The sequence below is a fragment of the Lissotriton helveticus genome, chromosome 6 (genome assembly GCF_964261635.1).
Source record: "Lissotriton helveticus chromosome 6, aLisHel1.1, whole genome shotgun sequence".
In the NCBI taxonomy this organism is placed as follows: domain Eukaryota; kingdom Metazoa; phylum Chordata; class Amphibia; order Caudata; family Salamandridae; genus Lissotriton; species Lissotriton helveticus.
Window position 1 is genome coordinate 247,486,052 of NC_136067.1, and position 24,865 is coordinate 247,510,916.

Below are 24,865 nucleotides of genomic sequence, written 5' to 3' on the forward strand. Positions count from 1 at the left end.
TTTTCCCCATGTTAATTTCCATAGGACGTTCTGACAAGGCTACAGCCCGAACCGCTAAATGGAATTACACCAAACTTGGCAAAATTGTAGGGACTGGTACGCAGAAGTGCCTTTGCTATATTTGGTGAAAATTGCTCCAGTGGTTTTTATGAAAATTAACTTCAAAAACACATATATATCTGGGCGGAGCCTAACCACACATCTCATCGTGAGATCTGATTGGCTGTCAGCACTTCATGCAGCCATCTTGGGACCAATATACATGATAGCACCTCATTAAAAAGCATTGTAGTTAATAGAGGGTTTTAGGACGTTAGTTACATTATAAATCAATTGTTGATGGTACCATACTCATTTTAGGAATTGTGGTGTGTTCTAAGGTGATTTTACCATGTGAAAAAGCCTTCTGCTGGGATATCATGAATCATGTTTGAAAGAAAACTATTATCCCATGCTTTTCCCACAGTAGTAAGCTAAACTGAAAGCATATTTTCTGTAAATTCACATTATCTTTCTCAGTCATGTGAGCATGAAGTCTTACATTCTCAGTAAAACATGTACATCCAACAAGGACAGAGACTGTCAGTTGATTCCTTTGTGTTCTACTGCAGCCTCCTAGAGTGTTCTAAAGAACAACTAGAGTGCTAACAGTCCTACTTATTACAAAGGTATGGCACACCTGAAGCCATCTTGATTGGAATAAAGTGGTAACTCTTAAAACATTTAATTTAAAAAGGAACAAAATGAGGGGGTATATTTTGCCATAGAAAGTATGATTAGTGCTGCAGAAAGAAAAATTAGGGCACATTTTGAGTGACTTCCCAAATCCTCTTCTATTTCATTAAAAAATTCTGACACGCAGTCTCCCAAGATGGCCACCTGAGACAAAAGAGCCCAAATGTAGCCGAAATATCACCCAGATGTAGCCCAAGTATAGCCCAATGACAGAATGTCCCAGAGTGTTCTAAAGCACAACTAGAGTGCTAACAGTCTTACTTATCACAAAAGTATGGCACACCAGAAGCCATCTTGATTGGAATGAAGTGGTAAGTCTGAAAACATTTAATTTAAAAAGGAACAAAATGAGGGGGTTCATTTTGCCATGGAAAGTATGATTAGCAGCAGACTTCCCTGGTGAGCAGTAGCTTTACTACGGTGATCTAATGAGCAACTAGAGTGCTAACATTCAGAATTTATGGCAAATGTGTGACACATCTGAATGGCTTCTTGATGGAACCAAAGTAAACAAGCATTGAAAATGCAATAGATCTCGCCCTCGTTTAAGTTAAAGCCATTCTGTTTGTAATGAGGTGGCTTTTTAGCTTTGCTTTTATTAGTGTTTTTAAAACTTTCATGTAAATAACATGCATATGTATGCATGTATGTATATGTATGCATGCATTTATATTTGTATTTATATAGATATGCAGATTATATATGTTTATATATGTATGTATATATATATATATATTACCTACTGGCGGTCGCCAGTAGGTATATATAGTTAGGATTTTTTCTCTATGGGTTTTTTGAAAATTCTATGTCTAATAACTTTGCCGTTTGTGGACGGAATTGGCTGAAATTTTCAGGAAAATGGCACATTTTGTTTCCGAGCAGCCTTTAAAAATTTGGGGGGGGTTCGTCAAGGGGGGGCCGAGAAAAAAGGGGGGTCCCAAAACGCGTTTTTCCCATGTTAATTTCCATAGGGCGGTTGGCCTCACTTTTAGCCCGAACGGCTGAATGGATTTGCACGAAACTTGGCAAAATTGTAGGGACTGGTAGCCCGATGTGCCTTTTGTAGGTCTCAATATATGTGCTCCAGTGGATTTTGAGAAATTAACGTTTAAAAAAAGATATATATCTGTAAGCGCGGACCAGGCAGCGGTCTGGTTCGCGGACTTTTCGCGCAACGGAGCTTTGTGAAGCGAAGCTGATTGGTTCTCCGGCGTCTGTCAACATTCCAAACAGTCCGTAGCGGCCGCCATCTTGTCTCTCGGTAGGATCGAGAGACAAGAGGAGGCGAAAGCGAAGGGGCAAATGACCATAAGGGGGAATAGTAGATCCTCGCTGACCCCCTAGGTTTGATGTGGAGGTTTTAAAAGGGCCCCGCGGAGCAAAAAAAAAAATAATAATAATAATCGAACGGCTGAATGGATTTGCACGAAACTTGGCAAAATTGTAGGGACTGGTAGCCCGATGTGCCTTTGCTAGGTCTCAATATATGTGCTCCAGTGGATTTTGAGAAATTAACGTTCAAAAAAAGATATATATCTGTAACAGCGCTCCGCTTCGCGTACTTTTCGCGTTACGGAGGTTTGCGAAGCTGATTGGTTTTTCGGCGTCTGTAAACATTCCAAACAGTCCGTAGCGGCCGCCATCTTGTCTCTCGGTAGGATCGAGAGACAAGAGGAGGCCAAAGCGAAGGGGCAAATGACCATAAGGGGGCATAGTAGATCCTCCCTGACCCCCTAGGTTTGATGTGGAGGCTTTGAAAGGTTCTCGCAGGGCAAAAAAATATATACCGTTTTTTTAGTTTTTTTGCGTGGAGTGCGCTCGGTTCGCGAACCGGGAAGCGGTTTGGGGAGCGTACTTTCTTGAAAATTAGTGAAAAAAGTTAGAGTACAATAATAATTGTGAGTGATCAGATGTAGGGTAGCTCTGAGAAGAGCTTTTGGGTTTATGGTACATTTAGGTACTTATAAGTAGGTACCACTGCACATTCTTAAATTCAGAGTGAAAACTCTGTTGCCCTCATCTGAGAAGTGAACTCCATCTCCTCTGTAGATATCTTGCATGTAGTAACGCAAGTTATTGTTGTACAGGGAGCCCATTCCATGGTCTCTCATGTAAGCTGAAACAGATTTGTTTACATGCTTCCTCGATTTCTCAATTTGTGGACAAAATTGGTTCGACCACCTCCATTTCTGTCTTTGGCATATATTTGAATATACCAAGGCAGTCTGAGGAAAAAGTGCCATCAATTGCTCAAAGGTGTCCTTTAAAAGCATTTCCAGACCTACCCCAGTCAAAGTGCCCAAATCATTACCTCCACAGTGCACAATTAACAGGTCAGGTTTTGGCAAATGCATAAAGGTTTTCACCAATGGTATCAATTGGTGACATTTTAATCCTCTGTGGCCAAACCACTTAATTTCCACATCTTGTAAATTGAGGTTAGGTAAATTCCTGTTTTCAGCGTACCTTTGAGCCCAATAGATGTAGCTATGTCCAACAATCCAGACAGAAAACATGGCGAGAGAAGGTTCTCCTGCAGTCAGATGAAGTGTGGCAATGAAATGGCAGTTGAAAAAATGAGAGTGTAAAATGAAAAAAACTGAGGAGTTTCTGTGTTAATGAAGCAGTAAGAGTGATTGGTGGATTTTGATTGCTGAAAACAGAAATTTAGTGTGCATGGATGAGTTCGTTGAAAGATGTATTTTGAGTGGCGAAGAAAAAATCATTAAATGAAAGAATGCTTTGGATATGCAGGTGCACTGAGAGTTCAGAGTTCAATTGCAACATTGTTGTGTGAGAGGTCTTGCAAGAGGTGGTTGCTATGCAGAAAAAGCAGAGAGGGGGCAGAGGGGGGAAGGGTTTTGCTTTGAAAAAAAGTGAGGGAAGAGTTTTGATTGGGTGACATGAGAGATCTGTGTGAGGAATTACAGCATTTCTGTGCTTTTGATAGCTGCAGACTCTGGAGTGCATACCTTTTGCTCTGCTGAAGACAAATTGGTGTGTTTCTGAGACTGTTTTGAAACTGAAAGTACTTGCTAAGGTGAGAAAAAATTTCTTTAATTTAGATAGAAAATAGTGTGCTTTAAGGAGAAAATTATGAAGAAAGTTGTGTTTTTCAAATGTTGCTTTGTCTCAAGTGTTTCACAAATAGATTTTGTTTGTTTGAGAAATTGTAATTGGAGAAAATGTGAAGTATTAGTACTGACAGGGCTTTTATGTGCATAGGAGCTGTGGAGTGTTTTCAAATTATGACTTGTAAATCGTTTTTGAGAAAAAGCAATGGTTTTAATATTGATGAGAAGGATATAATGGTGTCTGCTTCTTTATAAGGTAATTGAGAGTCTTTCCCATTTCAATGTAAGAAGTTTGTCTGTGGAGCAAATTGCTTGTAAATATGCTCCCACCTGTGCATGGCAAATTTAGATTTTGAATGTTTCCGTTACATAGGCATGTTAAAGGTGACTGAAACATGCTGCAAAGGCAATCAAAAAATGCTTTTATGTGTCTTAAGGACATTTTAAGTCATTTCCCCATGTGCAGTGTTTTCAAATTATGAGTTGAAAATCGTTTTTGAGGTAAAGGAATGTTTTCAAAATTTATGTGCGCCATATGACCCCAAATTTTTTTTTCAGGGGTGCAGCAGGGTGTTCTTGAGATACCCCTGCACCGTCGGAAAAATTCGTAATTTGCGATGAGGTAATTGCTAATCGCAAATTGCACCTTCATTCCTATGGGCCTCCTGCTGCATGGAAATGAATGGGTAATCTTGCTGAAATGCAAAGTCGAATCTGTATTTAAAAGGGTCTGCACCTCTGTACGGGTGTTCGCTATGTGAAGCACGAAAGTTTCACGGGCCGAACTCAAGGCCACCTCTCTCTGAGACAAAAGAGCTCTTATTCTTGCCATGCTGTTGAAATGTGCTCCCAAGGTTGGTATTTGTGGCCAGATTGAAAACTCCCTATGTTCATGTGTGGGAGGAAATAGAACATTTCTGCAGCAAATAACCCGTTCATTTACTGTTACGATAAAATGAATACTTTTAATTAACCCAGAACAATCTTCATTATTGAGCATCAAATAACTACCATTTTCCAAGAACTTGAACGTGGGGATGATAGCAGGAACTGGCGTGCCTTGCAACACGCAAGCCATATTTGGTCGGTGTTTGTTGCATGAACCGTGTAACTGTCTGTGCCTACACATTAGTGAATGATCTGGCGTCTCAGTGCATTCCTCTCCATTCAGATAAAGTTCTTGATCATCTTTGAAAATCTGTATGTGTATGGAAGCGACCAGACTTGATGAAGAAAACCACTACCTAAAGGTTAATAACGACCTATTGGTATATATTTCATACAATTTGAAAACTTATATAAAGCAAAAGGCAGCGTTATTAAACCGTGGATAAGGCACGTTGCCAAAGCAGTCAACCTTTTGGATTTATACTGGAAATGTTAAAGGAAGAATTACGGAGTAGGGCCTGTAAATCTTTAATAGACAACGAGTAAAATTACTCCAACCATCGTATTCCTCTAACTCCGGGATAGTAGGGGTGTTTAATTTTTTAGAAGTAGCCAATCCAAAGCATTTGGTCTGGGAAATTGTTTCATTCACAAACAACATATGTTTTGGGATGAGACATGCACGGTGGAAAGCCTCAGTGCCTTGTATCTGCCAGGTTCGTGAACCCCAAACTGATGTAGATCCTGGATATTTTTACTCTGTATTACGTTAGCATGGTCTCATTACTGGTTTAAACGCCATTTTTCCTTTTTTGTAACTTCTGCACACGACACTTAGTTGTTGCTTTAGCTTTCAGCCTACCTGCGTCAAGATCTATGCCTGCTTCAAGCAGGCGCAGGGTTTTGATGTAGCTTTGTCCTATCTGATTGTAAATGCGGCACACCGTGGGTGGCAGAGCAGCGGTGCACGTTAACTGGTGCATCCCTGGGGATGTGCTAGTTAATATAAATCTGTCCCTTTACATTTAATTATGTGCAGGGGACACAGAGTAGGTGAGGTTTATCCAAGGTTAAGAAGAGATGAGTCCTGTTCAGTGAAAAATTGGAGATAGGCTTCAGTATATTATATACTTAAGTAGTGTGTTAAGTTTTTGATGACTGTTATTAATTTACTGTTGGGTAATAGTGGTTAATAACATTTTTTATTATATTTTACCACAGATTCAACTGCACATTATTTCAAGATTTTAGGATGCCTAGCAAAGAAAGAGTAAGAAAGGCTGGAAAACGTCAAAGACAGCAGGAGCATGGAATATTGCAGCAGTCCTCTAACAAAAAGATTTGTCAAGTCACCAAGAAAGCACCGGGTAAGAGTCGAAAAACAGTCATAAGAAATATGTGTAGTAAAAAAAATATTACTACAGAAAATGTTTCACTCCAGAAAAGGAGACCGAATTCAAATGGTAAGGAAAGGCCAATGAGAAATGTTACTGCTAGAGTAAGAGATAACTCTATGCATGAAAGTAGAAGGAAACAACAGTTTAGGGATATTCGTAAACGAATGTTCCGCAACAGGATAATTGGGAATTTGTTAAAAAATATTAAGAAAGGTCAGCAGAAAGTGGTTTTTTATAAGAGAAAAAAAATAGTTGAGAAAGTTATTGATCAGGCATTTGAATTTAAACGTAAGTTATTTATTTTGACAATCAATAGAATTAGGAAGCTAAACAAGGTAATTTATGATTTCAAAAGAAATAGTAGATGGAAGAGAATAGTTAATCGTAGTAATTTTTGTGAAGTTTTTTCTGGAGAATGGATGCAAAGTTCAAGCTCTGAGGCATTTTTTAATGAGGAGAGTTATTTCCAGGATAATGATTTGGTGCATGCAGTTGACACCAGTGGTCGAGCTTATGAAGTGAAAGATGGTTGTCCAGTTGAAAAAGAAAAACTTGTGAGAACAGAGATAGAAGAGGTGTTAGGTAATGAGGTTTTAGGGAGACGTCCTAAGGGTCCTGTGTACACCTGGAAGTGTAGTAGTATTTGCAGTGTACGACAGGATTCCATCAATTTGCTTTGTGATTTTATACGGTCATTTAGTAAGAAAAGTTTGAAGCAGAAAATGAAGTTGTTGCAAGAATTAGATCCTTGCAGAGTGAGAGAAGTGATAGGTTTGCATGGTCATTCACTGGCTTGTCTTTCCAGGAGAGTATGCCAGAGTGTTTTTCATCATTTCAGGATGCTAGCAGTGCATCATAATAAAGTGAGGAAATTAGTTAGAATGTTGTATTATGCTAAGAGTCCAGCAATTATGCTAAAACAATTATGCGCTGCTCTTTTGCATGGTTCTGAAATAGATGTGAAGAATATATGTGAAGAAATTGAGTTTTGTTACTTTGGAAGTAAAGAGGAGAATGTTGAAATTGACCAAGAAGAAGAGAGTAATGTGGAAGATAGTGTACAGGTTTCCAGTACAGATAATTTCCAGAGGGAAATTGCGACGTTTGAGGTGAAATCAAGTGAGAGGCCAAATTTCACTTGTGTGTGTTGTCGACGCACTTATTATAAGAATCAGACTAAGTTAGTGGATTTATATGGAAAAAGTGAAAGGGAAAATAATAGTGAATGGAAGGATTTTACAACATACTTGATGGTAGAAAATTGTTTTGATTTGGGATTGGATCAACGTGTGTGTACTTATTGTTGTAACAAATTAAATCAAAACCAGATGCCTGCTAGAGCAGTTCATAATAATCTGGAATTGGTTGAAATTCCTTCTGAATTGAAGGATTTAAATACTTATGAATCTATTTTGATTCAAAGTATCCATCCCTTTCAGGCTATTGTAAGAATGGAGCCAAAGACAGGGAAATTGCCTCCATCAGATTTACAGAGAGGATTAAAGGGAAGAGTTGTTTATTTGCCTCTAGATTTGAAGAAAAACATTAACACAATTGGAGTAGAAAAAGTGGAAGAGGAACCTCTGGTTATCTTAGTTAATGGGGTTCCGACAAAGAATAAGAAAATATGGCAAGATTTAGTAGATGTTAGGAAAGTCAAAAGGGCAACATTGTATTTGAAAAAATATAATAAATACTATAAAAATGTATATGTTGCAGAAGAGGAAGTAAGTGAGGAAGAGGATAGCGATTTGTGTGCTGGTCAAATTGAGAAAGTAGAACCCTGTACTAGTGAAGAAATATATGAACATTATAGTGTTCATCCTTTGCATTCCAAGGAAGTCATGGGGAATGCTATTGAGTTGTTTCAAATGAAACAAGCGAAAGGGAGTCCCATTAGTGTTTGGGAGGAAAGTTTGGAAGCTCGGTGTTTCCCACAGCTTTTTCCAACAGGTCAGGGAGGAAGATATGATGAGCGACCTCATCAAATTCCTGCTTCTGAATACCGGACTTTGCGATTGTATGCAGGAGATCCTAGGTTTCGACAATGCATTCCTTATTTGTTTCATCTCCTGTTTGAAAGCGATCTGTCTGGACTGTCATATGCAGTGAACCACATCTTGAAAAGTGGTATACACATGCAAAACATCTCGGCAAGTGACTTTATGGATAAAGTCAATGTCCAAGACAGTATTTTGGATTCTCACCTGATTAATCTCATGGCGTGTCAGCGTGGTACTAATGAGTACTGGTACCGTCGTCATGGTGATTTAAAATGTATGCTGAGGAACTTAGGAACTCCCACATGGTTCCTCACTTTGAGCTGTGCTGAGTATGGCTGGGAAGACTTACTTGAATTTCTACGAGAGGCAAATGCTAACGTAGAAAACATCGAATTCAAGACACCCGGAGAACTGTGCTCTTTGGATCCAGTCAATGTATGTAGGTACTTCAATCATAGATTTGAAGGTATGATGTCTTTCATCATGAATAAGAAGAATCCACCTCTTGGAGAGGTGTTGGATTTCTTCTGGAGGAAGGAGTACCAAGCAAGAGGTGCTCCTCATATACATATGTTGCTGTGGATCAAGGATGCACCTAAATTTGGAACGGATGCAGACGACTCAGTGATGAGTTTCATAGAACAGTATTCTACGTGTGCTGTTCCAAACGCAAAGGAGAAAAAAAGCCTAAGAGAAAAAGTTCTACGTTTCCAAAGCCATCGATGTGGAAAGTACTGTCGTCGTAAATTCCGGAACAAAGACAAGTTCTACACCAAATGTCGTTTCGGCTTTCCACGATCGGTGATTTCTAAAGGAAGAGTGAACAGTTTGATGTCTTCGCTGCGACATAATGTGATGAAGAAATCACCTAAAAACACATACAATTTGAAGAGGAACGAAGAGTCTAAGTACATCAACGACTACAACCCGGTGATTTTGTCCATGTGGAATGCTAACATGGATATACAGTTTGTGGCTGATAACTGTATGGCTGTGGCTAGGTATGTGACATCTTACATCACCAAAAAAGAGAAGACAGAATTGAAGGATATGTGGGAGGGCATTTCCCATGAAAAGAGCCTCAGCAAGAAGTTGTACAGTTTCAGTCTGAAGATGTTGTCGCATCGAGAAATCGGAGCTTACGAATGTTCTGACCGGTTGTCTTCAGCAAGTCTCTATGCCAAGTCCAGGAGTATCGTTTGGGCGAGTGTTGGTCTTGCTGCAACGCGTAATCGAGTTCTGAAACCTGTGCGGGAAATTGAGTATTTGGCGGAAAAGGAGCCAAACAGTACCGACATTTTGAAGAGCAACATGTTAGATACATATTATCCAAATCGAAGCAGTCACCTCGAGAATGTTTGTCTGTATGAGGTTCTGCAAAATTACATATTCAAGAGGAACATCAAAGAAGATACTGAGAAAGGAGTGTATGCTGTAATAGGAAGTGAGGGATGTCTGGTCAAGCAAAGAAAATGCCACTTGATAAACCATCGAAAATTGAGTGGCGAATCTCGTGAAAAAAAGGAGTTTTTCTATTTAGCACTTTTGCAACTTTTTAAGCCTTGGCGTGCAGAAGAGGAACTGCTTGGAGATTTCCTCTGTTACGAAGACTCTTTCAATGCTGCCAAGGAGACCATAGAATGTCCTGCTTTTCCCAAATATGTAGAAATGTTGAATGTGGAAATTGAGCAGGAAGCAACGATTGCAGCCGAGATTGCCAGAGACAGTTCTCAGGACAGTCAGAGTTCTGCTTCATTGAGTCAGGATCCACTAGGAGGACCTCTTATCGAAAATGAAGCTGCCACTGCTATGAATGAAGTGGAAAGAGCCATGGCACATGCTCAGGAGGATGCGGTTAACTTAGAAGAGTTGGAAAGACAACTCAACGTTGAGCAGAGGAAAATATATGACGAACTTACCATGCAAATTGATCATGGATTAAGTCATGATAAGAAAGAGTGCTCATGTACGTCGTTGAAGCCTGTCCGACTGTACGTGAGTGGAGAAGCGGGAACTGGAAAAAGTTTCCTTATTAAAGCAATTTCATGTTATTTGCAGGAAAGGACAGAGTCATCGCTGTCTTGTGTTGTCACCGCTCCAACTGGACTGGCAGCACATAACATTAAAGGGATTACTTTACATCGTTTACTGATGCTGCCAGTGGAGCATGACAACAAATTAGAATATCACAAGCTATCTGGAGATGCTTGTTTTGAAGTTTCAAGAGTCTTGAGGAAAATGAAACTTCTTATCATTGACGAAGTAAGCATGGTTTCCAATGTTATGCTTGCCTTTGTGCATTTGAGAATGCAAGAAGTTCTCAAAACAGAGTATGATGTGTTATTTGGTGGCAAACACATCATTGTTTTTGGAGATCTTCTGCAGCTGACACCAGTGAAAGGGCAACCTGTGTTCAAAATGCTCACGCATGAAGATACCAGGAAGTGCTTAGGGAGTATTGGCAACGTCAATATATGGTTAAACTTCAATTATGCTGAACTGCATGAAAATATGCGTCAGGCAAAGGATGAAGTTTACAAGACTATTCTACAAGATGTTAGAATTGGAAAAGTGACCGAGCATGGGAAAGAAGCTTTACATGCACGATTACTGACAAATTTATATCCAGACGAAGATGTTGTGCCTGAGAATATTTTTCAGAAAGTTACTGAGAAAAAATCTGGAATATGTTTGATGCCAACTCTTGCAGAATGTGCCAAATTCAACAACAAAATGTTGCATTTAGAAAAGCAAGAGATTGTGAAATTGGAAGCTATTGACAGAGTAGAGCATATGGGATCAACAATTATTTTGTCTGAGAATCTGAAAACAAAATTGGATTCATTAGAGAAGAGTATATCTAAAACTGCGGGTTTTGAAAAGACTCTGAATGTGTGCTTGAACTGCCGTATAATTTTAAGAAGGAATTTACATGTTGAAAGAGGTCTGGTAAATGGATCAATGGGTAATGTTGTTGATTTTGTGAAATACAGAAATAGAGATGGAATTGAATTTTTAAAAATTAAATTTGATGGCATTGAGGAAGTACAGCTAATTGCTCGTTGTTCTGCTAGATTTTTGCTTGTAAAAGACTTATATGTTCGTCGTAAGCAGTTTCCTGTTTGCTTGGCATATGCGGTGACAATCCATAAATCGCAAGGTTTAAGTGTAGACTGTGCATTGGTGAATATTGGCAGTTCTGTGTTCAAGGAGGGTATGGCATATGTGGCATTGTCACGAGTTAGGACTTTATCGGGATTGTACTTGATTGAGTGTGATGTCACAAACATTTGTGCGGATCTAGATTGTGTTAAGGAATACAATAGGTTGAGAAGAGAGTATGCGCCACATTTGCCTCAGTATCCTTTGTTTGAGAAACGTGTGGTAGGCCGGAAACGAAGAAATGTGACCAATACTGGGGAGGTTGTAGCAAAAAGACGAAAAGTTGATGAACCTGAAATTATAAGCAGAAACAAAAAGGATTCTGTTGAAGATGTTGTTGGTTTTCAATTTGAAAACAGTTCTGGTGTCAACTGCTATGCTAATGTAGTGGTTAATGTTGTCTTTTCTCTAGAAACTTTAAAAGAACAGATTGTGGTCAATTCGGATCAAAGATTTTGCAGTTTGTTAAATTCTGTGTTAGAGAAATGTAGCACTGATAGAACAAACATAGAAAGTGTGTCTGAAATTCGAAATCTGTTAGACAGATGTTCAGGCCAAACACAATTCTCTCAAAATAGTCAGCAAGATTGTCAGGAGTTTTTAATGTATATGCTTGATGTATTGCATGATGAAGGTGTAGATGTAGATCACCTGTTTGGGCTTTCTTATCAATGGCAGCATGACTGCGAGAACTGTAGGGTATCAGCTACTACTAGTGTAGACTCAGAAAGATTTATATATTTAACTTTGCCAGACAGTAAATCAGTCTCTTTTAATAAGCTAGTAAAAGCCGCTGATCACAACATGGAGTGTAGCCAATGTAAATCTGAAATGATGTCCACTTTATTTATACGAACATATGGCCAGTATGTCATTTTAATGTTCCAACGATGTAGGCCTGATGGAACAAAATTGACAACTTTAATTAAAAATGTTGTGGCTTCACAGTTGTCAATATCAGGAAGGACTTTTGTAACTGTAGCAATTATATATCATGATGGTCCTTCAATAACATCAGGACATTATACAGCTTATTTAAAGTGTAGAAATGGCTGGTCATTCTGCAATGATTCTGTTTTAATTTTCAAAAAAAAATTGCCATATGACCTTAAAAACTCTTACCTGGTGTTTTTAAAACCAAAATTTTAGGGAAAGAATCTCGGGATGTGCTCTGAGGAATTTCAAGAAGTTCTCATGGCTCCTACACTATTTGGCCTTGAGGATAAGTGTAGTACAGAGACATAACTTTTTACCATAACACTGGACGTTATTGAGAAATACGTGCACTTTGAATGAGTTCAGAAAAACTATTTCTTTTTATAAGCTAATTGAAGCAGCGAATCAAAACATGGAGTAGAGGGAATGTAAGTCTGCAATGCTGTCTACTGTTTTACATTGCTTTGTGATTAAAAGTGATGTAGAGAATTAAATAATTGTACTAGTCATAAAGGTAGTGTAAGTCTGCTTCATAGTAAGCAGTATCAGTGTGATAGGAAATGTAGAACATGATTGAGCAAGAAGGGGAAGATATTACTAGTCCAGGATTGTGTAAATGATCTTCAACATTTTAATTCTGAAAGTTGCGGAAATGCGAAAAGACGGGATTGGCTTACAAGAAATCCAAGAGTTATACATGGCTCTGACACGATTTGGCCTTGTTGAATCGCGTGTTAGAGAGCGAGAAGTCATTTATTGTATGTAACATGTTTTTGAAAACGATGGAGGTTTTCTTTCAGAAAGTGGCGGGTTGAAAGTAATAACAGCACAACAGAGTGTAAGCTGTTCATAGGACATCCTTGGCAGTCATGGAAAGTAAGTTAACTTTAAGGAGTTCTGAATTCTGATTTGTAATGTATGGGTTTTTTAAACACAATCATTTTGATTGTGTTTTTTTTTCCCCGCTGTTATATGATGAATACCTTCAAGTCACTGTTTTAGTGAAATTTGATACATTCTGAGAACAGCAAAAATAAACCATTTAACATGTATAATTAATTCTGTTCTGTTTGCATTTATGATGTACATGTAGAACTGTGTAGGAGGCATGGAGAAGGTGAGGCTTCTGTCAGTGTCAAAGTTGTTGCATACAGTGCTCATATTCTACGTAGTCTTTTATATTTCATTACTTTCACTGTTTCTGACAGATCTAAAAAAAATTTTTTTAAAAGAACAGTAAGTATAAGGGAAGGAAACAGACAGTTATGTTAAAAGAAACACAGCTATAGGGAATAAACTAGGGATACTGTTACCCGCAATCCTCTGCTGATGATGTTACTGAGCATGTCATGAATGATGTAATATGTGACATCATCAGCAGTGGATTACGGGTAATAGTATCTCTAGTTTACTCCCCTATAGCTGTCTTTCTTTTAACATAACTGTCTGTTTCCTTCCCTTATACTTACTGTTCTTTTTTATAAAAAAAAATTTTTGGTTCGCTTCCGGTTCGCGTACCGGGGAGCGAACTGGGAAGCGAACTAAGAGAAATAGAGGTTGGCACAGTTGCAAATATTGTACCAATTTTTTTATAACGGGGAGGTAGTTCTGAAAAGAACTTTTTTTTAAATTGTTTTTGTTGTTTTATATTTTTTTTATTATTTTTCTGAACATTTTTTTACTTTTTTTGAATTTTTCTGAACAGTTTTATATTTTTTTTGTTTTTTTTTCGGAGGGGGCAACGAAAACGATTCATTGTAAAGGGCTCAACAGGAGGAAGAAAACAAAAAAAAGAATTTATTGTTTGGGGAGTTTCGGACAAACATGAGCATGATTGTTAATAGCTCTGTTGATCAGAGTGATGCTACTTTCTGCGTAGCAAATGATTCCACTGCAATGTACGCAGACTTGTTTTACTTCACGAAATCTCGTTTGTATATTTGGCACCATCTCCCTGCCCTCTGGTCCCGTTACTTCCGGTACAACAGATCTTCTGGCCATAATAGGGAGATTATCTAGGTCGTCCTGTTCCTCTTCTTCCTCTTCTTGCTGAATTATAACTTTAGCAGGTGGTCCACTCTTCCTTGGATGTGGTGGAGGTGGTGGGGAAGCACCAGCTGAAGCTAGTAAAGAAGCCATTGCTCACTGGTAACAAAGGGTCTTTCTCTCACAATGATGAAAGTCAGAGTGAGGAAAGAAGGAGGGATTTTCACCATTTGGGAAAAAAATAGTTCTCAACCAATGAAAAGTGTTCATTTTAGATCATATGACCTAGTCTTACATCATTAGGAAACCGAAAGTGAAATGAACCAATGAAAAGTGTTATTACCAAGTCACATGACCTGCTGTGTTTACGTTACGCGCTTTGCAGGGCCTCCCGGTTTGCTTCCAGAAACCTGTGCTTTGCGACTCGGTAAGCGTACGAGTTCGCTAACGTAGCACGTCATATGACGTATCACGCGACAACGCGAAACGTCATGCGGACGGGAGGCGTCACGATGTTGTTTTCTAACGCGGCAGTTGCGGTAAAGAAACGTTTACCGGCTCGCGGTCTATTTCGCGGCATCAAGGTCAGCTAACGGGAAGCTTCCCGATTCGCGAAGCGGGAACGAAGAAAAAAAAATATTTTAAAAAAAAAATTATTCATAAACATATAAAATATATTTTTGGATTTAAAGAAGAATACATTTTACAGCTACAGATATTAGCTGTTAAAAAACCAATGAAATTCACAGAAAAAACCATAGGTTATAGACCATATATAGTTAGGAATTAGCATTTACAAAACCTTGAAAATTCACTGAAAAAACCATAGGTTATAGACCATATATAGTTAGGAATTAGCATTTAAAAAACCTTATTTTACTCACACAAAACCATTGAAATTCCATATATAGTTAGTTGCACTAACTATATATCGCGCACCCGTAATCCACTGCTGATGATGTCACATATTACATCATTCATGACATGGTCAGTGACATCACTGATGACATCACTGATGACATCTCAAATGACATCACTGATGATATCTCATTTGACATCAATGGTCACATCAATGATGATATCATTAATGTGACAATACAATGCATCTCCTCACACTTTAATATAACCTCTGTTACACCCAGTGTTAAATACAGAGTATAATTTTTGAAACCATTGACACACCAATACTAGTTACTACATACCCACTCACTGATTCCTACGTCTACACACACATTCACTCATTCACCCATACAATCATTCATACATACAATCACTCATCTTTACAACACTATCATATGCACTCATACACCTATACAGACACTCACACTCTGCCACTCATCCATGGAGTTACTCACACACCTAGTCAGTCCTGTAAAGAATCAATCACAGTTCCATTTTCTAATCTACACAGTTAAACATAGAGTACCTTACATTTTAAAACATATACTAACACATACTTACTCTCTTATAGAATCACTGATACAAGTACACATTGATCTGCACAGAGTCACACACCTCCCAGCCAGTCATACACACACTCAGTCTCCCATACAAATACTTGTGCAACCAATCAATAACCCATATAGCTACTTATATAGCTACTGATCAACACATGCAGCAGCTTGCACAACAACAGACATGCTGATGCACACTTTCAGACAGTTTAGTCACTAACCCGTGCATTTAGTAAGACGCATTTAATCACTCACTCATACAGTCAATCACGCACCTACTAAAACCTTCATTGAGACACTTATACATCCACTCATTCTTCAATATGTAAAACATATTTAAACTTTACAGAAACACATAATCACTGGATGTTGTCATCAGTGATGTCATCAGTGATGTCACTGACCATGTCATGAATGATGTAATATGTGACATCATCAGCAGTGGATTACGGGTGCGCGATATATAGTTAGTGCAACTAACTATATATGGAATTTCAATGGTTTTGTGTGAGTAAAATAAGGTTTTTTAAATGCTAATTCCTAACTATATATGGTCTATAACCTATGGTTTTTTCAGTGAATATATATATACACACATACATAAATGCATATGCATATATATATATATGTGTATATGTGTGCGTGTAGAGAGAGGTAGAGAGGTAGAGGTGTAGAGGTAGAGAGGCAGAGGTAGAGAGGTAGAGGTAGAGAGGTAGAGACTAGTAGAGAGAGAAGTAGAGAGAGGTAGAGCGGTAGAGAGAAGAGAGTGAGTAATAGAGTAGAGAGTAGTAGAGAGCAGTAGAGAGAGTAGCAGAGAGTGAGTAGTAGAGAGTAGTAGAGTGAATAGTAGAGTGAGTAGTAGAGAGTAGTAGAGAGTGAGTAGTAGAGAGTAGTAGAGAGTAAGTAGTAGAGTGAGTAGTAGAGAGCAGGAGAAAGTGAGTAGTAGAGAGTAGTAAAGAGTGAGTAGTAGAGAGTGAGTAGCAGAGAGAGAGAATAGTAGAGAGTAGTATAGAGGGAATAGTAGAGTGAGTAGTAGAGAGTAGTAGAGAGTGAGTAGTAGGGAGTAGTAGAGAGTGAGTAGTAGAGAGTGAGTAGTAGAGAGAGAGTAGTAGAGAGTGAGTAGTAGAGAGTAGTAGAGAGTGAGAAGTAGAGAGTGAGTAGTAGAGAGTAGTAGATAGTGAGTAGTAAAGAGTGAGTAGTAGAGAGAGAGTAGTAGAGAGTGAGTAGTAGAGAGTAGAGAGTAGCAGAGAGTGTGTAGTAGAGAGTAGTAGACAGTGAATGGTAGGGAGTGAGTAGTAGAGAGAGAGTAGTAGAGAGTAGTAGAGTAGTAGAGAATGAGTAGTAGAGAGTGAGTATTAGAGAGTAGTGGAGTAGTAGAGAGTAAGTAGTAGAGAGTAGTGGAGAATATTCCAAAGTTTGGCACAGCACCACTTGCACAATAAGTCCAATCAAATCATATCACTTAGAGTCCTTATTGAATCGCTGAATCTTGGTGTATATTCAAATGCTTTTATTTTCCTTAAGTTTATGTACCACAGCCAGCTGACGCGTTTCGTTCTGTACAACAGAACTTCTTCAGGGCGTTCTTATTTCCTTCAAGTTATGTCGGTATCCTGTTGTCATATAACTAGATATTTCTTCCAAATGTTAGACAAGAGGTAAGTACATTCTTATTCAAAGTGACTAGGTATCAATTTTACCCACACAATTCGGGCAGACTTGAGTAATTTATAGCATCCTCAAAGTCAGTCTTTCAAAAATTTCAAAGTATAGGACATGATAATCCAAATCCAAATGTTTCTCAAGAAAAGTCATTTTCAATCGTTCGGAATTTCGGCGTTTGGGCAGATATCGCCCAGGGACCCCCAGTATGCAAGGGGAATTAGTCCCCCCTCTGCAAACGCGCCTGTGGCCTGCGTTGCAGAGAGGTGTAAAAAGAGGCATAGCCTCATTACACCTCTGTGCAATGCAGCCCCCTGGCGCATACTGGAGGTTCCAGGTGGGCTAGTTGGCCCCCAGGGACCCCCAGTATGCAAGGGGAATTAGTTCCCCCTCTTCAAACATGCACAGGGGCTGCGTTGCAGAGAGGTGTAAAAAAGGGTGTGGCCTCATTACACCTCTCTGCAATGCAGCCCCCTGGCGCATACTGGAGGCTCCTGGTGGGCTAGTTGGCCCCCAGGGATCCCCAGTATGCAAGGGGAATTAGTTCCACCCACTGCAAACGCGCCAGGGGGCTGCGTTGCAGAGAGGTGTAACAAGGGGCATAGCCTCATTACACCTCTGCAATGCAGCCCCCTGGCACATACTGGAGGTTCAAGGTGGGCTAGTTGGCCCCCAGGGGCCCCCAGTATGCAAGGGGAATTAGTTCCCCCTCTTCAAACATGCACGGGTAGTGCGTTTCAGAGAGGTGTAAAAAGGGGCGTGGCTTCATTACACCTCTCTGTAATGCAGTCCCCTGGCGCATACTGGAGATTCCTGGTGGGCTTTCAGGTCTTATATAGTTAGGAATTAGCATTAAAATAAACTTTGAAATTCACTGAAAAAAACATAGGTTTCAGGCCTTATATCGTTAGGAATTAGCATTTAAAAAACCTTGCAAATTCACTGAAAAACCATAGGTTTCAGGCCTTATATAGTTAGGAATTAGCATTTAAAAAACCTTTAAAATTCACTCAAAAAACTATACGTTTTAGGGGTGTTATAGTTAGCTGGACATTTCACTCATACAAAACCATTGAAATTGCTCCTATATAGTTAGTTGTACTAACTATATTTCGCGCACCCGCAATCCACTGCTGATGATGTCACATATTACATCATTCATGACATGGTCAGTGACATCAGTGACAATTAATATTGTTGCCGCCAAAACTGTTCTGCTGCTTTACTCGAGTCCAATACCCCTGAGGAAGTGAACTACGAAACGCGTTGGGTGGGACAAGTAATATGTGGAGGAAGTTATCTACTTGCTGCAACTCTCTTGAATAAAACCTAAATGTGGCGGATATTTACCAAGTGGTGCGGCGTCCTTCTTCTAGTACAGGCAACTTTTTTGGATACATTAGTGGCTGGGCTGAGCCGCGAAGGATGCTCCGATGCTTTCCCAGCATTCCTGTTGATCCGTCAACCGGCGGATTAACTTATGGCACGGGTGCCGGTTTGGAAGAGATTCAAAGTTGTGACAAGGACTGTAACTGAATGCCACGATCCACTGGGATGTTATTTATTGCAAGTGTTCGAGTTAAGCAGCAGGCAACTCACTTGAGGAAGAAAGTGGCACTACGAGTACCAGCAGGCCTGTGTGCGAAGGCCACGCCCATGGTGGGCGGAGTATGGGAATTATTATTGTTGCCGCCAAAACTGTTCTGCTGCTTTACTCGAGTCCAATACCCCTGAGGAAGTGAACTACGAAACGCGTTGGGTGTGACAAGTAATATGTGGAGGAAATGATCTACTTGCTGCAACTCTCTTGAATAATACCTAAATGTGGCGGATATTTACCAAGTGGTGCGGCGTCCTTCTTCTAGTACAGGCAACTTTTTTGGATATATATATATATATATATATATCCATTCACCACGTCTCCATCGCAGAAACCACGCTGCACACTCCAGCTCAATCGTGAAAATTCTTTATTTCTTTTCTGAGAAAAGTACTAACATATATATTATTTTGATTTTAAATGTTAGTTTTGTACGTTAGTAGTAAATTATATTTAACAAATGGAACTAACATTCAAAATAATAATACTTTTGCACTTGCTTTTCTTGTGTTTTGGATGTTCAGTTGCGTGTGGCTTGATTTTCTATGTCTCTTTTTGTTTTTGATTTCTTGTAAAGGAGGTACCTATTTTTGACCCAACACAATTTTTCAGCACTTATTGTGCTTTCACTTTAAACTATCCCACAATGCTCCTCGCTACCTATAACCAACTTGGCAGAACATTTATTTCCCTGTGCAGAGCTCACTGTGCCCACCCAGAAGTGGAGCTATGCTTATTGGCAACCTCTGCATTTTGGTCCCCTTCCACTAAACTTGGATACAGATGACAGGGCTCCACTCACCTGAAATACAGTATTCAGCAGAACCCATTAGAGCCTTCCCTTACCCTCTGTGACCAATCATTAACACACCTGATTACCCAAGGGTGTGGGCAACTGGACTCAGGGGGAAAGGGAGTTTTGGAAAGTGGTGGGACGAGATAGAGATCCTGTCCAAGCTTGTTTTTTGGGTAGTTTCTCAGCCTTCAGTTTTCTCTAGGTCCAGGTTTTCCTTTCTGTCTATCTATCACTGGTAAGAGAGCAGGAAACAGCATTTAGAGTGTAGAGCAATTGACAGTAAAAAAGTATGCAGTGTAAATAGTAATTTATATGCCCATGTTAATCTTTGATATCTTGGAACTCTCATCCACCATTGTCTGTTCCACAACTGAATCAGGATTCTTTAGCACCTGTAGACGTGCTTTAGAGAGTAATACTCAATTTCTGCATTGATATTCCGAAGCACGGTGAAAATCGAGTAAAGGAACATGGTATTTATCATTTATGTGTCCAATGTGGCAGCCAAATCTCACGAGAGTTGAAATGTTGAAGGATATCAGACAAAATCTCAGGATCGGTGAGTTATCTTCCAAATGGAGGGAGGGAATAGGCTAGGGGCCTGTGATTTGCCCGATTATGGAAGATTTGTGCATGGAGGTGGGATAGGAAGATTTAGATGATTCTACTCTGGACAAGTCTCTGGGACCATGTGTGCATCTTGGACAAGGCAGGAATCACGCTGGTCATGGTCATGTTTTATTTCCTTTAAAGATAATTAAGTTCTTGGGCACAGCCAAATAGCCACCCTGTTAGGGGAAGGTCAGCCCCTCTTCCTTTGTCTGAGCTTTGGGGACCACATCACATCTAATCATGGAGCCACTTAGCTCCTGGTTCATGGTGAATACTGTTGGAAAAGTCCATTTGGCTAAAGAAGTAAAATGACAACTTTCTAAAATTGTCATGTTCAAAATAGTAATCCAGTATGTTGGATTTGAAATTACGATAAACATTAGCCGTTCATTAAATTTTCTAGCTACTACCACACTGAAGTGAAGCATTATGAAATGGTGTAATATAACTGAGTGCTTTCCTATGGGAGTGCCAGCCTTGCCACAGTCAAAAACAACTTTGGAGGATTTGCACTGCCAAGACAAAGCATACAATATATATGTCCTACTGTTTAGATACTATACACACTCCCCCAGGGGAATTAAGGACCTACCTTAGGGGTGATATATAAATATTAAAAGGAAAGGTTTAGGCCTGGCAAGAGATTTATTTTGCCAGGTCGAATTGGTTCTTAAAACTGCATATCCATGTTGCAGGGGCAGGCCTGGAGATGTAATTTGCATTGTCACTTTGGTGGTAGCACAATAAGTGCTGCATTCCTCTAGTGACATTTAATTTACATACTCTGGGTACACTTTTGTATCATATACTAAGGACTTATAGGTACGTTACATATGCCAATCAGGAGTGTAGTCAATTTTATCATGTTTTCGGGGTTAGAGCACATGGGCTGTGGGCTGGTTAGTAGTGTCCCAGTGTGTGGAGCCAAACAAAACAGCATAATCATTCCAGGAAAAATGTGGGTGATGATACAAAAAGATATATTTCCCTACATTTAACATACATGGGGGGTAGAAGTGCTCAACATGATCAGGCAAGGCAGTTACAATCCTTTTTGGCCAATAGTGAACAGGGGAAACAGTGTCTGCCCCTGTAGATTATATGTACCATGAAATGGATTTCTTTTATCTTTGCTTTGCATAAAAAGGGGATGGTAGAAGTCACTTCAATTAGGCTGTTCCTTGTTCCAGCTCTTCTTGAAGCCCAAAACACAGGTATTGTTTGTGTGTGAGATCATTAACTCTATGAAAATATTGAGAGCAGGTGGTCCTGATAATCTCCCTGACTCAATATTTTGTATGTATCCAGAAATAATAATCCAAGAAAATACAAATAAATGTAATTGCTAGATACCACTGGAAAGATCTAAAAAAATAAATTCTGATACATCTTGAAAACTTGGTTAAATCCAAAGAAATGATCCTTTAGAGTAAGGACATTTGCAAGAGAATCACTCAACTGTGGACCATTGATCCATTGAAGTATCTAGCATACATTTGTGTTGTTTTGTGGACTTCCATTCTACGTGTGACATTAGTCGATTGGAAATTGCATTAGAATGAAATTTTGCTATATGAAATTCCTTCAATTTTAACAATTGGGTCAGGTCCATTATAACAATAATGGTGTAATTACATCTAGGATTCGGGTGGAGAATGAGCTGAAACAAGTGTGCGTTTGGGGCCTTTGCTTTTTAATCTATTCTTTTTTGATTCCTCCACAGAATGTCTGCTATCCATTCACCCTCTTCAAAAATATTTGCTACACATACTGCTTGTCTGATGTATGTCAACGATCTTATACTCTTGGATTACATTCCTTTTGGTCTGCAATCGAAGATCATTTTCCTAAGTGAGTATTATAAGAGTGATAGTCCTATAATAAATGTGGGAAAAACAAAAGTATGATTTTCATTAAAGTTCCAATAAACATACTTGGTATGTTCAAAACAATCCCCTGGAACAAGTGAGCTAGTGTAAATGCTGGAGTTTATATTTTTTTGTAAATTTCTATTGAAACAATCTTCAAATCCTGTTAAAATCCAAACTTCTGTCTATGACCAATGCTATGAAACAATTCAGTTTGAAGTATTGTGTATTTTCTATTGTTCCATTGTGGTATTAGAGAAATTAATCCCACTAGCTATATATGTAGTGGAATTACTGACGCTGGACCCAAAGGTGAATTTTTCTACTATTTTCAGTCCCTTTGTCCACTATTATTTAACCCTTAAGGCTCGCATTGAACTTTATTGCTTGTGATCACTTGGCCAATGCATGAATTCTTCATTTCATATATGCTTTGAGTCGTGGATATGTCATTTGGCAACTGTATGTAATGTTCTTTTGTCAGGAAGGGATGAAATGTACTTGCAGGTAAAACTTTACATCCAGTTCCTGTCCTGATGTAAATATTGTAAAACTAGGAAAGCATGTAACAGTGGATAATATTAAAACACTTTGAATGATCATTTCTCAGACACTGGCTCGCTAGTTTCTCCTTCAGGTTTTGGAACCAACCAACTGCAAATCGCTAATGTCAAAATTTTTCTCTATATGTGCAATCAATAACCAGGCTTAAAAGAAGTGCTTCAGAGACAGTCTGGTTTTCTACTAGGATGTATTCAGCACACCGACAGCTGCCACGCTCATGCCATTGAACTTCAGCTAGCACATTGAGCCTGCCAGGCAGCTTCTATGCCTCAGAAGCTGATATTTTAAGACCATATCTCCACATGGCTGGATAAAGCCCAAACAAGATGCTATAGACGTCTGTTTAACCTTCTTGACGGTGCACCGTTGTCCCAAGTACGGCTTGAATTCGGCCTTTGTAAACAATCGAATATACTGAAAGCTCAGTTCTTGGAATATTATGCCAAGATCAACGATGCCCCAGAGGATCCCTTAAAAAATTGATAGAACAAGGCATTTAAGATTTAAAAAACTACAGTGGGAGCAGAAACGTGAGGAACTCAATCAGATCCCTTGAAGCCCACAACATCTTCGAACAAAATCCAAAGCTAACTAAAAAAATTGCTCGCCATAATTGCAAAAATAAAATCTGGAGATGAAGACAGGCAAGATCTTTCACAAATGCCGACCTGTGTGGGACTCTGTACCAAGAACAGGGAAAAGCTTTGTATCTATCTAGCCCCATGAAACTGGCCTTCGAGAAGATCTTATGAGACTGAGATGCAGGCTAATTCCCTTGAAAGGACTCAAATGTGGGTGCTTAAAAGGCTTTTCTGAACACAACTACCGATTGGTAATTATATGAAGGAATCACTGATGCATGTGGTTTGCAATTGTCCTGGCTTAAAGAGCTTAAGATACTACTGGTTGGAAATGATATTCTGACGCCTGGGCATAACACAATGCAACTGCCATTAATGCATGTCTGAGTAGTGCTGATACACAGCTTTCAGCCAGATGTGTGAAACTCCTAAGCACTCAAGGTACTGAACTCGTGCCCTGCAGGCTGCTAAAAGTGGTAATTTACTTTGCTTCCCATCATTCTGAAGCAGGAAGCGGCGGTGCATCCACTAGGGTGCAGGAACGTCGCCCTCCCTGCTGCCAGCACAGCAAACAAGAAAAAGGAAAGAGTGATAAAATGATTTTATTACTATTTTATTTTTCAGTGCAGGCAGCCAGCCAGAGCCAAGTGTTGGGCGGGGCCAGAACTGTTGACTGGCAGCAGGGGGAGAGGAATGGCGCACACCTAAAATTTAAAGCTCGTATGTCACTTTAGTTAGCTGCCTTACGACAGCCACCCTGACATGCACACTTTAAACCTCTCCAGCCAAGCTGTCTTAGACAACTGGGTGGAGAGCAGACACAGGCTTCTAGTGCCTGTAGGAGCACTGAGCCAGCCCACTCCAACCAATCCAAGTACGTTTGTTTTCTTTTACTTTAGTAAACTGCTTAATTTGTTTTTACACAGTGACAGGCTGTGTGAGAAACTCGCACTACCTTCAGCCTCAACCCCAGAGCTCTTAATTGTGGCGCGTTATAATCACTGTTTATAACGGCCACATTTGAGAGATTAGAGGTTGCGCCTAGGGGCATTCTGGAGTGCCTGCCTCATCGTCCCACTGCTTTAAAATGGGATCAACCACCACTGGAAGCAACGCCACCCATAGCAATCCTATAATGTATCTTCATTTGTGGCACACAGCAGCTGGGTCAGTGCAGGCTAATAACAGTCGGTGAGAGATGCTTTACAATACAGACAACCACTTGATCTTGATGTGCTGCTGTACAGTGCCAATTTGATCACCATGTCCACCTGAATGGTACTCTCCTCCTGGAGTACTAGCCACCAAAGATGTGCTGGATGCCATAGAAGTTAAGGGCTAACCGCTACTTTTAGATGTTATGTGATGATAGGTAGTGCGCTGAGAAATAAATATAGTAGCGGTCAACACAGATACAAATGGGAGGTATTTTGTTTACTGGACTTTGCAAGCCTGACAGACTGATCTCTGCCCATGCCAATTTTCCAAGACTTGAGGTAAAAGGAGCATTGAGGCTTGCACTCTGTCCTTCCTAATCTTGATGGACA